Consider the following 17,593-nt stretch of genomic DNA (forward strand, 5'->3'; position numbering starts at 1 on the left):
GTGGTCCATGAGATTTATATTAGTTTCAGTTTTCTCTTGACACCGATGTGGGACAGTTATATGTTATTGTTTTAGTTTCAATTGCTAACACCCTCCCTCAAATTCTTCAAAGTAAATCTTGGAGGAGTTGGACTGTAATAACCCAAAATCTTATAAGTTTAGAAATTAGAGATTAGATAGTTAATTAGTGATTTTATATATGTATATGCTTTTATTAGTTTAATGTTATAGAAATATAGGAAATAGAAATAGGAAAAATTAGAATTAAGAAAAAGAATGAGATAAAGATGGAAATTAGAAAATAAGAAAAGAAGAAAGAATAAGAATATAGAGATTGATGAGTAATAGAGGAAACGTGTCTTGTTTAGAAAAAATAGGGGAAAAGAAAAAGGAATTAAGTTTTTGAAAACAGATCCAAAAAAATTCCATCCTTCACTTCTTTCTTTCGTTATCATTCTCTTTGCGCATACTCCCTCCGATCAGCCACCACAAATATTCCGGCTACTCCACCGTGAAACATGTAATGCATACCACCAATCCAAGCTTTCAATCCCCCTAGTTTTTCTCAATTTTTGGAGCTGAGGTTGCAAACCCTTCTCCACTTAGCTTTGCAAATTAGTTGAAATTAGAGGTTAGACTCCTGCATAACCTCCTTAACATTGTTTCTAAGCGTAGGAATGATGTTAGTTTGATGTGATTCTTGTTGTGGGAGTCGAAATTAGGATTCTTGAATTGGTGATTTTGGTGATTTGATGCTTTTGTGTAAATTGACTATGGAATTATGCAATTGGAAGTATGTTATGACATTTAAGCATGAAAATGATGGAAAAATTTGAGTTTGAGGGTAGTATGTGACTTTAAGCTCTTGATGGTGATTTTAAAGTTACATTCTTGATGGTTTTGATATGGGTTTTTGGATTTTTAAACCAAAACATTTCCCCGAATTCCGGTTTTTCACATGAACTATGAGATTTGTTTTTAAACCCACGAACTTTCATTTCGTTAGGATTTTTCCAACCCGACCCGAATAACACATTTCTGGTAGAGAAGTTGTCGAAAAAATGACATGGATGGCGGATATAGGACCCTAAAACGAAGTTGTTTTATGACTCAATCACATTTAAATATTACTCAACTCACCTAAACTCGAATTCAGCCAGCCAATTTAATCCTAAAATCGAATTCCGACATCTTCGTTCATCCGCTCACTTCAAAATCAGGCATCTTCGTTCTATCTCAGGTAGGTGAGCAGGTTGCTTTTGGACGTCCTCGTTTTGGGCGTGCCGGCTGCGGATGTCCTGGCAGTGGGCGACCTGGCCGTTAATGACAAATAGGATTAAAATTGACACGTAGACAACCCGGATTTCGCCGTTGACCCGCCAGGGGAAAATCCTAACAAAATGAAAGTTCGTGGTTTTAAAAACAAATCTCATAATTCATGGGAAAAACCAGAATTCGGGGAAATGTTTTGGTTTAAAAAGCCAAAAATCCTTTTGATATTGTATAAAGTTGGAGCTGCCTTGTGGTGAAGTTTGATGTTGATTTTTGTTCCATATTCAAGCTGAATTTTTTAAAAAGGATTTGGTGAAAGAGGTTTAGTTGTTGGTTGTTATAAAAAGGTTTACAATTGAAGTTTTAGCTTCAAGACGTGAAAATTTTGTGTTAACTTCAAAATGAAGTGGCTGTCCCATATTTGTAAAATTAACTAGGTTTGTTTTATGGCGGAAAATGAAAGTGTGAGGCTTATATTTTTGGGACAGCCGGGTATAACTTTCATTTTCCGAAGCTATTGAATAATATTATCGAATTTCTTAGCTTCTTTTTGGTATGAATGAAGTTAGAAATGTTTTAACTTGTATATATGTTTTATTTGGCTTAGTTGTGATGAAGGAAAGAATATGGAAAGTGAAATAGATAGATGTGATGATTTGGTTTTTCTTGTGTTTATTTATAAATTGTATATGTGATTGTTTGAAAAATTAGGTGAACCGAGTGCAAACACAAGCGATAGGGGAAAGGGGCATATCCATGGTTGACTAAGAAAGTAATAGCGTTTTTCTGACATGTACAGGTAATGTACGCGTGTTCTATAGTTTAATCCCTTAAACTTCGAGACATATTGCTATGTTTTTATATGTTTTATTTGCTTGTGCAATAGAGATTAAATATGATTGTGTGAATGGTATAACTTAATGACATAAAAGAGATATGGAAAGGTAAAATGTGAGAATTATGTTTTGAAATTGTGAATTGGTGTGATATATGATATGCAAAGTGATTTAAATAATTATATGTGTCGAATAATGTGAAAGTTGATATGAAATAGTTGTTTTATGCCCCATTGCTTGAGTGAATTACAGGGTATAGTTTTTTTTTTTTTTTTTTTACGCCTTCATGGCGGAGGGTTAGGCAGACCCTGAACCTTTACATATCCACAAACATAGAGGTTACAAATTAGCCCAAAAGTGGCAAGAGGTACAAAAGACTAATTACGCTAAAGAGTAGATAGGGGACAAGCCTACTGCGTAGGGATCGACACCCACATACTCTAATGTAAGATGAAACTAATCATTAAGGCTATGGACGAACACAGGTCTCCGTATCTTTGAAACTGACGTAAGGCACTCCGCGTTGTTCGAGACAGATAATGGCTCTAAGAAGCCTAGAGATGGAGCCAACTTCCAATCTACGAAAAGAGCTTGGGGTATCGCTCAACGAGGCAAGGTGGGTTGCGGACGTGTTGCCTTCCTTTGGAATGGTGGTAAATTTGGAGGAACACGATCGACGGAAGAGGGTGATGCTTGCCAGGATGTGTCTTGTGTGGGCTGGTCCCTTATTCGTCGAGTTGATGAGGGCAGTAGCTTGCAAGGTGTCCGATTCCACCCAGATGCTATCTCCCAATTCTTTTGCAATTGTTAGGCCCCGTTGAATAGTTAAGAGGTCAGCTTCTAATCCAGACTTGGCCGTTAGGGGTGTGGAAAAAGCTATTAAGAATTCTCCTTGATGGCCCCTGACGATGCCTCCCCCACATGCCCCTCCTGAGTTCATTTTGTATGACCCCTTCGTGTTTAACTTGATCCATGGAGGGTCAGGAGGGTTCCATTTGATTTGCTTGGGTGGCCGAACTGAGAGTTGTCCCCTGATCTGGTTTGGAATCGGGAAGGCCAAGATGACTCCTTTCCATTGTTTGGGACCGATGCGTCCGTTGCTGATGAGGTTTCGGACGTGCATTTGAACCTGCCACATCACGTTTTGAGGCTTGACGAGGACCTCTTTGTGACGACACTTGTTACGTTCCATTGTTTGGGTCTTTTCCGTTTGTTGTATCCTCTTCGCCCATCTTTCAAGCCGATCTGGGATTGTGTCTCCGTTCCACAGTGGCTCGGTTGGGCCATCAAACCAGCCATCGAATGCTCTCCAAACTTTAGCAGCTCCCCACCCATGGATGAAAAGGTGCTGGAGTGACTCGGTGTTAGGCCGAAGCGGGTAGCAGCAACATTTCGAGGCCAGGGCGATCTTTCTCCACTGGATTTTAGAGTCTACTGGAATACGGTTCAAAAGTAGTCTCCAGACGAAGATAGATATTGAAAAAGTCAGCCCCTCGTTCCAGATATCATCTAGAGCGGGGATGATCGGCCGTTGCGATCGTGTGGTCTCCCATGCCGAGGCAAAGGAGAAATTTCCATGGTTGGTCACGGTCCATCTCGGAGTATCCCGTTCATCGACAAGGATCGGCGTTTGAAGTACCTCGTCGATAATTTGTTGTGGAAGACCTGCTTGGTTGTGCAGCCACTGCAGTTTCGTCCGGCTCCATTGCCCATTTAACCAAAAGTCGGAGATTTTTATCATTGAGTTCACCCTCTCATCCAGGCAAAGCTCTCGGAGCGGAGTATCGTTGAGCCAGATATCATCCCATAAGAGGATATTTCCTTTTTCGATGACCCACCGCATATGAGGATGCGCTTGAAACCACGCCCTTGAGAGTGTCTTCCAAGTAGGACTGCTTCTCCCCGATACAGAGGAGCAAAGGGGGGACGGTGTTCTGCAGTATTTATTATGCATGTGGTTCACCCAAAGAGAGTCTTGTTCTCGGAACCTCCACCAAAGCTTTAAGTTAAAAGCTCTGAGTACTTCATCAAATTTTCTGGTCCCGAGACCCCCTTCTGAGGTTGGTAGGCAAATCTGCTCCCATCCGATCCAATGAGTACCTCTTCGTTCACTCGTCGCCCCCCAGAAAAACCAAGCAAGTTGTTGCTCCAGCGACTTAAGGGCTCCACTTGTTGGCTCAATAGCTTGGAAGATATCAAGAGGAATGGCCTCAAGGGTACTTTTAATAAGAGTGAGCCTGCCTCCGAAGGAAAGGTGTCTATGGGCCCATCCACTAAATCTCCTAGCAATCTTCTCCCGGATGAAAATGAACATGTCTGTCCGTTTGTGTCCTCGATAAATCGGGACACCCAGATAGAGGAATGGGAAAGTACCTCTCGGAAAGCCGCCTTCATTTTGGATTGAGGTCACCCATCCTTCATGCGCATCAGCAATGTAGAAGTTACTTTTATCAGAGTTGATCCGCTGCTTCGTAGTTGTTGAGACACTGTCGAAGACGCCGCATTGCGTTCGCATTGGCCTGAGTTTGAAAATAAGAATATCGTCAGCATAGGCAAGGTGGCTAATTTCCTCACATCCTCTCGTGGATTTGAATGCCAACTCCTTTTTCCCAAGAATGAGGTTGTCGAGCGATTTTGAAAGATACTCTGCAGCGATGACGAACAAGGCAGGGGAGATGGGATCCCCTTGTCTGAGTCCACGGGTCGATTTGAAGAAACCAGAGGGACCCCATTGATTAAGATAGAGAACCAACACGATCCAATACATCTCTCAATTAGGTTGATCCAAATCGGGGGGAACCCCATTTGCCTGAGAACTTTGAAGAGAAATGGCCATTGAACCCGATCATACGCTTTGGCCATGTCAAGCTTAAGCGCTACATTTGGAGAGGGGTAGCTTCGACCGAGCTCATGGAACATTTCCTGCGCCAATAGGACATTATCATGGAGCAGTCTACCTTTGACGAAGCCGCTTTGATTGGGAGAGATGGCAAGAGGGAGGAGAGGCGTGAGTCTGGAGGTGATTATCTTAGTGATGATCTTGTTCGTCACGTTACATAGACTGATTGGACGGAAATCCGCCCATGTTTCGGGGGACTTTTTCTTGGGGAGGAGGACGACTGAGGTTGCTGTGAAGCTTCGAGGAAGATATGCTCCCGCAAAAACCTCCCGAACTGCTTCGACCACATCTGGGCTGACACAAGGCCAGCATGATTGGAAGAAAGTGGCTGGGAACCCATCAGGTCCAGGTGTGCTATCTCCGGAAATATCGAACATTGCTCTCTTGATCTCTGTCTCTCCCGGGAGCTCTGTGAGTTCATCCCATCAGGCGGGGAGGGGGCGGATGAGATCCAGGTTAGGTTCGCAAAGTTGTATCGGGTCTGGGGCTAAGAGCTCTCTGAAGTAATCTTCCGCAGACTTGCGAAGATCAGCTTCCTCAGTGATGGTCGTATCTCCCACTCTAATGGCATGAATATGGAGACGAGTTCTTTTTTGCTTTACCCAGCTTTGGTAGAACTTGGTGTTCTTGGCTATACGAAAGATATACAACATCTGATAGTATCTCACCCAGATGTATACGTGACAGAGTCCCTCATCGGGCTACTTATAGTGTCCGTGTACCCGTGTCTATCGCTAAGCATAATATGGGGGCTGAATGTGATATGAATGTGATATCTGATTGAGAAATAATGTTTTGTTCCTTGGATATCTTAATAGTTTTCTTAAAGCATATGTTGTTGACAACTGACATGATGATATGTCATTTTGTGCCATATGATTTTGATTAACAGGTGGTAAATGGTTGTTATTGAAAGTATCATGTGACTAATATATTATGTAGTTGCAGTTGATCTAAATAGTTCGGGAGATATTATATAAAGTGTTGGTAAACGATATCAATTTATGAATCGAAAAATGAACATGTATTGAGTAGTATTTGATTTCTGTGTAAGTGATACTGATTGAAGTCTTTCGAGATTGATTTTTGCAATGCGTTTACACTACGAGCTTATCGAAGCTCAAACCCCCCCCCCCCCTTTATTCTCCCTCTTGCAGAGTATAGAAGCGAGTGGGCTCGCTTGATGGTAGTTGCACGTGTCGAGTCACTACCCTCCCTTTTGCTGGTACAGTTGGAGTTCTCATGTGGCATGCTTAGGCTAACTTTTGTTGTATATAGTTGGTTTGGAGATATAAGGTTATGTAACCTTCTTTTGCTAATGGGGTTGTAAATAATTATAGAAACAGGTTATCGTATTTTGTTAGGTACAGTAGTAAAGGTTGGTGGGGTTTGGTGCCCCTTGCACAGCGGAAGACTTGTACAAAACAAATAAATCAGATACGGATCTATTTGACCGATTATGCGATTAATCAACTCACATGTTAAACAGATAATTGCATGCTAGAACGAAAATAACTCATGCTTAGAAAAATATAAATCCTAAACATGATTTCTATGGTTTAGAGTTACCGATTTGATTCTCCAAAGAATCGTCGATTGCTCGCGCCTTCTCCACGTGATGATCTTCGATACTAGACCATGGATCTTCTCTCTGGTTCCCGAACTGTATCTCGATATCAGGGTGGGCTGGTCTTATCAAAATACTAGGACTCGAATAAAGAAGACAGAAAAATTCCTCACGGAGGAGGAGCTGATATTCTCACGGAGGAGAAAATCAAGAAAAAATCGCTTCCTTCTGTAGAGAGAAAGGAACGAAATTTTGTAGAGAAATTAATGAATCATTCTGTCTCCTTTATTTTCCTATTTATATTAAGTTCCTTTTAGGCCCAGACAGGATCTATAGAAGGTTTTGGATATGGGCTCCCCCAATTAGCTTTTTACTAATTAAATTGAACCCACAATTTAATACAAGCTTATATTGGAATATTACGAGCAGCCACTACAGAAGTAATATTGAACTTTCCCCATCCAAATCCGAAATTACAAGTAATCTGGGTTTCCACTTTGTTTATTATTTATTTCTCGCGCTTAAGATATAAATGTCCATTAATTAATTAATGTCTGTCATGGACTTAATCAATTAACATCTTATTAATTCCAAGAGTGGACTTAGCAAGAAACACTTAATTATTATTCATAGAGCGATAAAACTCCAACTGGCTAGTTTTCTGAATAATAAAACCTTTTTCGAGCTCCTCTTGAGGACATTATCAAACGAGACTCACCTCGCGCACGTTTCAACATAATAGCAATCCTAGCACCGCTAGATATTATTCACCACTACCCAATATATCAGGATTATTGGATTGCGAAAACCCCGCACCATTTGATAAGTCAAAGTAGTGCATAATCAATACCGTATGTGCAATGCTAACATATGTAGATTAAGAAATAGTATTCTATCAAGACCTAGTCTTTCAGTAGATAGCATAAAGACACGTCTTGCTGTTAGATCCGTTCAGTGCTATACCACACCAATGTCATCTTATTTCAGTAAGGCTTAGAAATATGCGGACTGACATTGCAACCTTTCACGATAGGTAGCCAAAGCCTATCTAGGTTGTGAAATTCTTCTTTTTATTTTGCAAAGCATTGCATAGATCTGACGTGTTACCTTAAAGTGGACACGCCCACAACCGGTCTAATAAGCAAAAGACTTAGACTTTGTTTACTTCTTATGCATTTAAATGTTAGTAAAACATGTAATAAATGCACAAGCAAACACAATGTAATAATAATAGTGATTCTTTTCGTGCGAGACTGCTCGAATAATACGAATCGGGTTAAAAGTGGATTGTAGAGTTTTACCTATACAAGCAAGATTCTATTCGCGTGAAACTTGCTCGAAACATGCTTTTCAGTATACCAAACCTAACAAAGGTTGTGTAAGTAGTTATAGCTTAATCTTTTAGTAGTGTTGTGGCTTAGAGGTTTGCTAAAAAAAAGTTATACAGGTTAAATAGACATGTATTAGTTTATCGATTGCACCGAGATATGACACCACTTATTCGGTTAAAACTAACCGAGTAAGGGGTGTTACATTTTGGTATCAGAGCTTAGGTTCAGGCGATTCTAGGCTTTGATCGAGTCTTTAATATGTATAGAAGCATGCCACATAGGATTTGATATGTCCGTGACTTGACACAACTGTCGTTTTAGTCGAGTTCGAGAGGCCTTGTAACGAAGCCTCTAGTCATATATAGGTTTCTAAGTTGGAGAATGTTCCTTTAACCTCCATTGATGCTCTAATCATGGGGCAAAACGAGATTTTACATACCTTGACAACTCCTATGCTCATATTGTTGTAAATGATCTAGGACTGAACCAAATGCGATATGTATGTCGAAACATACCATGCGGTAATATGAGATATGTTTGTACTAATTTATGCAGTTGTCACCGATAATTAGACTAGTATATATTAGACATCGTTTTATCATGTGGGTGTCCACCTTGTCCTTTTGGTTTTTCATCTTGTTAATATTATTTGCATGTATCAATTAAGTTGTGTTTGTCATATATGAAAATTATTTTGACAGAACATGGTTTTAAATAGAGTCCAAAGAATTCATCGAAGTTAAATGAAAATTGAAAGATATGGTGTGACAGTGAAAACATATACGTTTTGTTTTTGTGCTTATGTGCAGGTAAATGTAACTAAGATATGAGACGTAGTCTCAATGTGACTGAGAAGGTAGTCGTGTGGAACTGGCCATTCCACATAGCTCAAATCTCGGTAGTGTCACTTTCTGGAAAAATAAATAAATAAATAAATAAATAAAGAGTTATGACTTCGGTTTATTTCATTTGACTAGTCATTCTACAACGGTGCATTTTAAATTAGGACTTAGTTCTTGAATTATGCTTGTGATATTATATATGTGAGATTATGTGCTAATTGGTGAGTTAATATGCAAACGTGAAGGTTTTATTTTGTCGCTTGGAATGTGTTGGAAATGAGTGTTGATATGAGATACATGATATGATGGGAGAAAAGATATGTGACGTCAAGTGTGATTGGATGGAAGTGATGTGTGATACATGGTATGATGGGATGAAGTATATGCGATGTGATGTGTGATGGGAGGAAATACTAAGATATGGTATGATATGAGGAGTTGATCAATCCCCTTTTGGGTGCATGTGTGTAACAAATATACCTATATTTATAGTTAAGCGCACTTGGGGTAAGTGAGTGCATATATGTGATAATTTCTATTATACTGTACTTTGGTAAGATGTATATGATAATATTTGCATTACTATATATGGTAAAATATTGTGTTGATAATTGACATATGAGGAGGTCAGATGATCGGTACATGTGTTGGTATGGGATAATATCTGTGGATTATATACGGGTTGGTGCGTGGATAAAAACTATGAATACACTAATGTGTGTAAATCTGATGATAGTGAATTTTAGAACTATAACTGACAAGATTAAATGTTTTAAGTTTAACGGAAATATACTTAAGTAAAAGTGATATACTACTTTTGCTTTAATAGTGTTATCTCATATGTTGTGGGTCTGAATTGTTTATAGTTATTCATATATTTGATGTATAACGTACATAGGTTGTATTACTTGAAAGAAATATTAAGGATTTCTATAGAAAAAATCATTTATTGCATAACACGCTTGATTATAATCACTTTAAGTTTCTAGGTATGGAATAACATATGCCAAATATTGTATATAGTTATAATTACTCTACTTCAGCAGAGTGTCATTTAATTAGTGATGATGTCATGTAAGATTTGAAAAAAAACACTTTCGCTAATTTCACCTGAATCAGAATAAGAGTATACTATATTTAGTAATACATCACATAGTGGTTTAGGTTGTGTATAGATACAAGTAGGCAAAGTGGTTGCTTATGCTTCCCAAGAGTTGAAAACTAACGAAAGAAATTATCCTACACATGATCTCTAGTATGTAGTTAGTGTGTTGATTTAAAGATACAGACATTACCCATACAGTGAAAGATAATCACACTTGTCACCAGAATTTTAAGTAATTGCTTACACAAAAAGGAACTGAATTTGTAACAGAGGAAATAAGTTAAATTGCTTAAGGGCTATGATTGTATTTTTGATAATCAACAAAATAAAACAAAATTTTAGGTGCACTCAGGAATTGTAGCGTTCAGATCAACAAACACGAATAGAAGTATTAGATAGTGACACCTTTTATGAATGGACTTAGAGTGAAAAGCAAATACGATGTAGCGAATAAAGATTCTCAGTAGATCGATGATAAGGAGTACATGTGAGTAGACGTGATAAATACTTACTTTTAGAGAAAGATTATGTGAGTCAAAGGATAAAGAACTAAAGAACGTAATACTCTACGAAGCACAAAATAGTTTGTACTCAATATTTATAGAAATAGTGGCAAGATGCCTAACATGTTAACAAGTCAGAGTTGAACATTAAGTTCTATCAAGTTTGTTGCAGCCAATCACTATACGATAGTGGAAATGGAATTAAATCACGATGGACTTCGTAGTATGCTTTCATTACCTCGGAAAAAGATTCAGTTGGATGATTGTTGATCGGTTGACCAAATCAGCTCTCTTGCGGTAAGAACTGATTATATTATTATAAAAATTGGCTGAGTTATATATTAGTGAAATTGTGAGATTACATGGAGTACCTAGCTAGATAATATCTGACAGAGATCCACGATTCACTTCAAGATTCTGGAATAAATTTCAAGAAGCTTTGGGTTCTCGACTACACCATAGTACAACTTTTCACCCACAGTCAGATGGTTAATCGGAACGAGTAATACAGATTTTAGAAGATATGTTGAGAAGTTGCGTCATAACTTTGAAGGTAGTTGGGAAAAATAATTTTCGTTGGTGGAATTTGCATATAACAATTGTTTCAATCTAGTATTCAGATTGTAACACCCCCTACCCGACTAACACTTAGCCGAATAGGTGGCGTCACAAAGAGGTATCATCACAGCTATATGGTGAACTAAATATCCAATCTTAAACCATTAAATTATTTGTGAGAATTCTAAAATAATTTACAAACACAGAGGAAGCTAATACAAGTATTCAAATTCAATGCATGCCATACCTTACAAAATTGGACACATACGATGCAAGCCATGATCAGTAACTCTAGGAGTTTGTAGCCGTTATGCTAATCTGATATAAGGGAATTTCAATTGCCATTCTTCGAACCAACAAAATAGTAGAACTTCTAAGACATGTCATAATTCTCTACAAGTAATAAGCACATTTTCATATTCTTTTAAGTCTTACATTACTTATTCTATTTATATGTCATTTATCCTTGTAATATATTTATTTATCAATTTAGGACAGAATTTGATATCATATTCCCGATAACTATTATAGAACAACATGACAATAGAATATCTAAATCAATAATTAACACAAGTTCAAACGTAAGTTCAATAACCATCAATAGACACATAGTCATCACAAAATCACATACCACAACCATAGCACCGTCATCATGCTCAGTTTAACCTCTTGGATATGTAGATAATTCACCAATTCAAATCAACATCGACCGACCACACGTAATCAAGTTCATCATCAGCACATACATCACCTTATTAAGCCCTCATCCACGTGCTTGGCAATTGATGGAACTGGCAGCGGAAGCGGTGCGACGGATTAACATAATTTAACAATTATTAATCGCACAAATAAATCACATAATAATCAGATCTATTTAGCAGATTATCTAGACAAAATCTATTCGCGTAATTCTCACATGTATCATGCTCATAACTTGAATTAATCATGCTTTAAGAATATTGATACCTAAAACATGCTTTTCTACGGAGCAGAATAATACCTAATTAATTCTCCAAAGAATTGAAGATGGCTAGCAGCTTCTCCATGTGACGCTTTGAATACTAGACCGCAGATCTTCTCTCTGGTTTCTGAACTGTACTCCGATATCAGTGTGGGCTGATCTCACCAGAATACTAGGACTTAAATAAAGAAGACAGAAAAAATCCTTTTTGGAATAGGACAAAAATTCCAACTCCTCTGCTATATGGGGAGGAACGAAAATTATGAGTATTAAAACTTGTGATTTTTGTCTCCTTTATTCTCCTATTTATATTAAGTTTCTTTTGGGCCCAGACAGGGATCTATGGAAGGTTTTGGATATGGGCTCATCCAATTTACTTTTTACTAATTAAATTGAACCCACAATTTAATATAAGCTTTAATACGAGCAACCACTATAGAAGTAATATTAAACTCCCCCCATCAAAATCCGAAATTATAAGTAATCCGAGTTTCCGTTTTAACTTTCATTTCCCGCGCTTAAGATAAAAATGTCCATTAATTAATTAATGTCTGCTATGGACTTAATTAATTAACTTCTTATTAATTCCAAGAGTGGTCTTAGCATGAAACGCTTATTTATTTTCATAGAGTAATCAAACTCCAACTAGCTAGGTTCCGAATAATAAAACCTTGTTTCGCGCTCCTCTTGAGGACATTATTAAACGAGGCTCACCTCGCGCACGATTCAACATAATAGCAATCCTAGCACCGCTAGATATTGATCACCACTACCCAATATATCAGGATCATTGGGTTACGAAAAACCCGCACCTTTTGATAAGTCAAAGTAATGCATAATCAATACCGTATGCTCAATGCTATCCTACATTGATTAAGAAACAAATATTTATCAAGACCTCGCCTTTCAGTAGATAGCCTAAGGACAAGTCTTGTTGTTAGATCCGTTCAGTGCTATACCACACCAATGTCATCTTATTTCAGTAAGGCTTAGAAATATGCGGACTGACATTGCAACCTTTCTCGATGGATAGTCTAATTCCAACTAGGTTGTGAAATTCATCTTTTTCTTTGTTTAGGACTGACCGTGTTATCTTAAAATGGACGCCGCCCACAACCGGTCTACTAAAACAAAGACTTAGACTTTGTTAAGTTAACTTATACATTTAAACATGCATTAACATTCATTAAATGTAAAACATAACAATATTATGACAAAAATAATTTGTTTTATTCCTTGGAAAATAAAATAAGAGTTTTACAGTATTCAATCACTCGAAACGTGATTTCTAGTATACAAACTCTAACAGCAACACCATGGGTACAGTGTCAATATATATATGCCCCCACGTGAGGCCCGATCGAATCATATAATATTCCACCGTGTGTGGACCGATCGAATAAGCTGCAACACATAGCACTCATACATGTACCACCTGGCCTTATAGTTCATGGGGCAATTCATCATATATCAACATGAACCGCCTGGCCTTATAGCCCCATGAGGGAACATAGTGCACCCCACTTAAATACACCACCTGGCCTTATAGCTCATGGGGCAATTCCGCATCAAATATTATAAACCGCCTGGCCGTATGGCCCCATGAATAAATGTGGTGCACAAACATATCATTGCCACCGCGCGTGGCCCGACCGAATCAATCACATCACATCACATGCCGAATATGCCTAATGACATCAACCAAGCACGTGGCATCACATTAGTCATCATGCTTACCCATAATTCCATCTCATTCCCGATCCATTAGTCAAGTTATTTCATTACCATATTCCATCCAATATTCTCATATTTTATATGTCATGTCCAACTATGTTAACATATTGAAGATTGCATAAATAATCATACGGGATCAAAAGTATACGATCATCACATAATAGCACATAGCACCACACATTTCATTTTCATACTTATTTCACATCATTAAACTATCTAACTAAAATGCATCAAGTTTCTGTTACTATTCACCCAAACACTATTTACAACCAATATTAGTAAATTAATCAATTCATTACGAATATCGTATGATTATAACTAGTTCTCAATTTAATTATACTCATTCCTTATATTATCGTTTATGATATACACTCACTTCTTATCTATTTGACCTCATTAATTTATTTACTATATTAATTTATTTTCCCTGTCAACTCCATTATTATAACAAGTTTTGCAAAATATATCAACAATCTTCGTAACCATTAATAAAATTACAGTATGCATTTTATCATTTCTAGGTCACATATATGCATTCCAATAATCAAATAAAATTCATAGCATACACATGCATATATCCGATAACCTAAATCTTCAACATATATTTCATTTCCTAAACAATTCTCCCTCTAATTCATGTTAACTCATCATATGATCACCACAATCTTCACCATATATTTCATTTCCTAAACAATTCTCCATCTAATTCATGTTAACTCATCATATGCGAATTTCAATAGCCTAAATAGCATCAAAATTCTAAGATTCAATTATGAATATTTTGGGGACTCTCAATCGTATCATGCTAGAATTTTATTGTTTTAACTCAATAATTAAAACATCTATGCACATCCAATGATTTTATATTCATGGTTAACTCAAGAAATAATCTACATAGCATAAAAATAGCCGACCATCCAAATCCTTCAATCTCAATTTTTTTCATCTTTTCTTTTTGATATAAAAATTATTTAAGATTAGAGTATTACCTTATTTGCTAAAGCTCACCCAATCCTTGTTGATTTAATAACGACCGATTGTGCAAGACAACAATTGCTTGGTTTCTAATGGCAATGAGCGGTGGTCGACTTCCGGTGCACCAAGTAAGACGTCGACTTGTAGAGTGTGTGTGTATTTTAGGTGTAAGTGCAGAAATAAGAAGAAAGAGAAGAAAGATGAGGGATTCAATTTTTACCCCTCGTTTTCCTCCTCCCCCCGATTAGTATCCAAAAACAAGAATATATAGGAGATGATATACTCTCTCTAGAATCGTCCCCCACTTACCATTAAACTTTTACTAATTTATTGTGCCTAATTAGTTTCTAAAATATTTTAGACTATTCCGTCAAGGCTTTCCTTAAGATTTTTTCACGACACCTCACTTTAATATAGATATATGTATTTTAAATGCTTATTTACTTAACATGTGGCACCACTAGAATTAATATACTTATATAATAATTCCATCTTTCAACACTAATGGAGACACAAATATCTTTACTGACAACTCCATAAAATATTTGTTAATGTGATTATTTGCACCATAAAAAAAAAAAAGCTACTTGATTTCCTTTCATTATTCTATAATAGTTTTAAAATCACTTTCTTTTAAATCCTTAATATCTCACGGTAATCAACTCTCTACTTATTCTTACATGTACTAATACTAATTTTAGCATTTCATAACTATAAAATGTAAGTCCTAAAAAAAGAATCATGAAAAACTATTTCAAACTTTTCATCGATTTACGCTAATTTGATAACTCTTTTATTTTTTTTATTCATTTTTTTTCTTCTTAAATAAAATAAATATGTCTAACCCTATTTTCATGATGTTACACAGATGGCTCCGAACGAAGCATTGTATGGCTGTAAATGTCGAACACCGTTATGTTGGACATAGCTGGGCGAGAACAAGATAGTGGGTCCTGAAATTATAAAAGAGACAGAAGAAAAAGTCAGATTGATACGAAATCGACTGAAAGAAGGATCAGATAGGCAGAAATCATATGCAGATTTGAAGAGGAAATACATTAAATTTTGTGTTGGTGACAAAGTGTTTTTGAAAGTATCTCCGTGGAAGAAAGTGTTGCGATTTGACAAGAAAGGGAGGTTGAATCCGAGATTTATTGGCCCTTATTAGATTTTAGAACGTGTCGGTCCAGTAGTATACCGACTTGCATTACCCATAGGCATGAAGAAAGTAGCCACATCGCTGGGTTAATTAGTCAGTTGACATAAAATTTTTTGGCATGTTACCCATAGAAGTCGTACCTAAACGCAAAAACATTACAGTGGGTAGATAGAGACTTAAATAACAACCAAAATGATAAGACAAATATAACAAAATATAATTACAATGAATACTTAGATAACAAACACGTACATATAACAAATTCCTCAGTCAAACAAGAAGGAAAAGATATTTCATGTCCTACTAGAAAATGTAGTTCGAATCCATAGTGACTATTGTCCAAAACAAAACTAAAGGATAACAAGCTACACCAGAATTAAAAGTCTTTATAATTCAGTGACAAGCGAGGGAAATAAGATTCTTATAATAAATGTATATGTAGTTGAAAAATAAAAAATAAATTAAAAAAATTAAAAAATAAATTAAAAATAAATAAAAATTAATAAAAATTAAATAAATAAAAAATTAAAAAATTAAAAAAAATTAAAATTACAAATTAAAAAAAATATTTATTGAATAAAATGTACCATGATATTACTATTCTGCCCTTTCTTAATTAATTAATCTAAAGATATTTTCCATGTGGAAAAATCTGGACCACTCATTTAATAAAAATGAGTGGCTGATATTGCATCTCATTTCTCAATTAGCATAAAAAATCTCAATTGATCACAATCCTATAGGGATGTGATCATATCATAACCCATATTTATGGTGATAACCTAATAACCCTCATTTTATGGACGAAAAATATCATTTTATGGAACAGAATATCATTTTATGGATTAAAAGTATCATTTTATGCATGCTGAAAAATATATCATTTTATCGTGTATAAATATCATTTTTAGTAAAAATGATACTTTTGACCCATAAAATGATAGGGTTATTAGATTATCACATAAATATGAGTTATGATATGATCGCACCGCTATATATATATATATAGGGTTATTAGGTTATTAGGTTATTAGGGTTATTAGATTATCACATAAAATGATAGGGTTATTAGGTTATCACATAAATATGAGTTATGATATGATCGCACCGCTATATATATATATATATATATATATATATATATATATTAATGTATACTCCATATTTTTTTTCGGTTTTTCGTTTTTTTTTTAAGTTTTGGTTTTTTCGATTTTGTTCGATTATTAAGTTCGGTTTTCGGTTTGGATTTTGAACTAAATTCGGTTTTTCGGTTTGGGCAAAATATCGAACCGAAATCCGAATGCTCACCCCTAGTCAGATGCTTCTGAACCTTGATTCTCCGGAAGATAGATTAACACTTCGTTGTTACAAGTACAAAATGGAATCATCTTAGTTATTAATCGTCTTATTCAATTAATAAAGATAGACTGAATATATCATAATTCCAAGATTAACATCATGGTATGTTTATACTTCTAAATTCTAATTGAGGAATGAGATAGAAGAGAAATAGATTAATGTTTATACTTTTCTCTTCCTAAACTTGATTATCAAAGTTATAAAATACTCTCCTCATCCCACTTTAGCATTCTCAATTTATCATTTTTGTATATTTCGTTTTAGAAGTCTCAATTGGATATTCCATATTTTAATATTTTAAATTTTAACTCGCACAACTCTCAATGCAAATGTGTAATAAAATGTGTCTTCATATAACAATCTTTTCCGATGCACAGATACAAAAATTGACCAAAAACTCTATTTATTTCACAAAAATTAGTTACTTAATCCCAAACTATTTGCTCATTATTCATTTTAAATAGTCCTATGTTGTTTGCTTCATTTCCTTTT

General features: G+C 36.0%; 1 long non-coding RNA gene across 1 annotated transcript; it reads left to right on the top strand.

Annotated features, from left to right (window-relative positions):
- The first annotated feature begins 441 nt into the window (after positions 1-441).
- Positions 442-6,445, top strand: LOC125223344 (uncharacterized). Its single transcript, XR_016135072.1, has 3 exons — positions 442-631; positions 1,984-2,071; positions 6,165-6,445. It is a non-coding gene; the product is annotated as an uncharacterized LOC125223344 (long non-coding RNA).
- The last annotated feature ends 11,148 nt before the right edge of the window (positions 6,446-17,593 follow it).

Source organism: Salvia hispanica, chromosome 1, assembly GCF_029641045.1.
Source record: "Salvia hispanica isolate PSC_SH4W2 chromosome 1, Shi_PSC_v1, whole genome shotgun sequence".
Lineage (NCBI taxonomy): Eukaryota > Viridiplantae > Streptophyta > Magnoliopsida > Lamiales > Lamiaceae > Salvia > Salvia hispanica.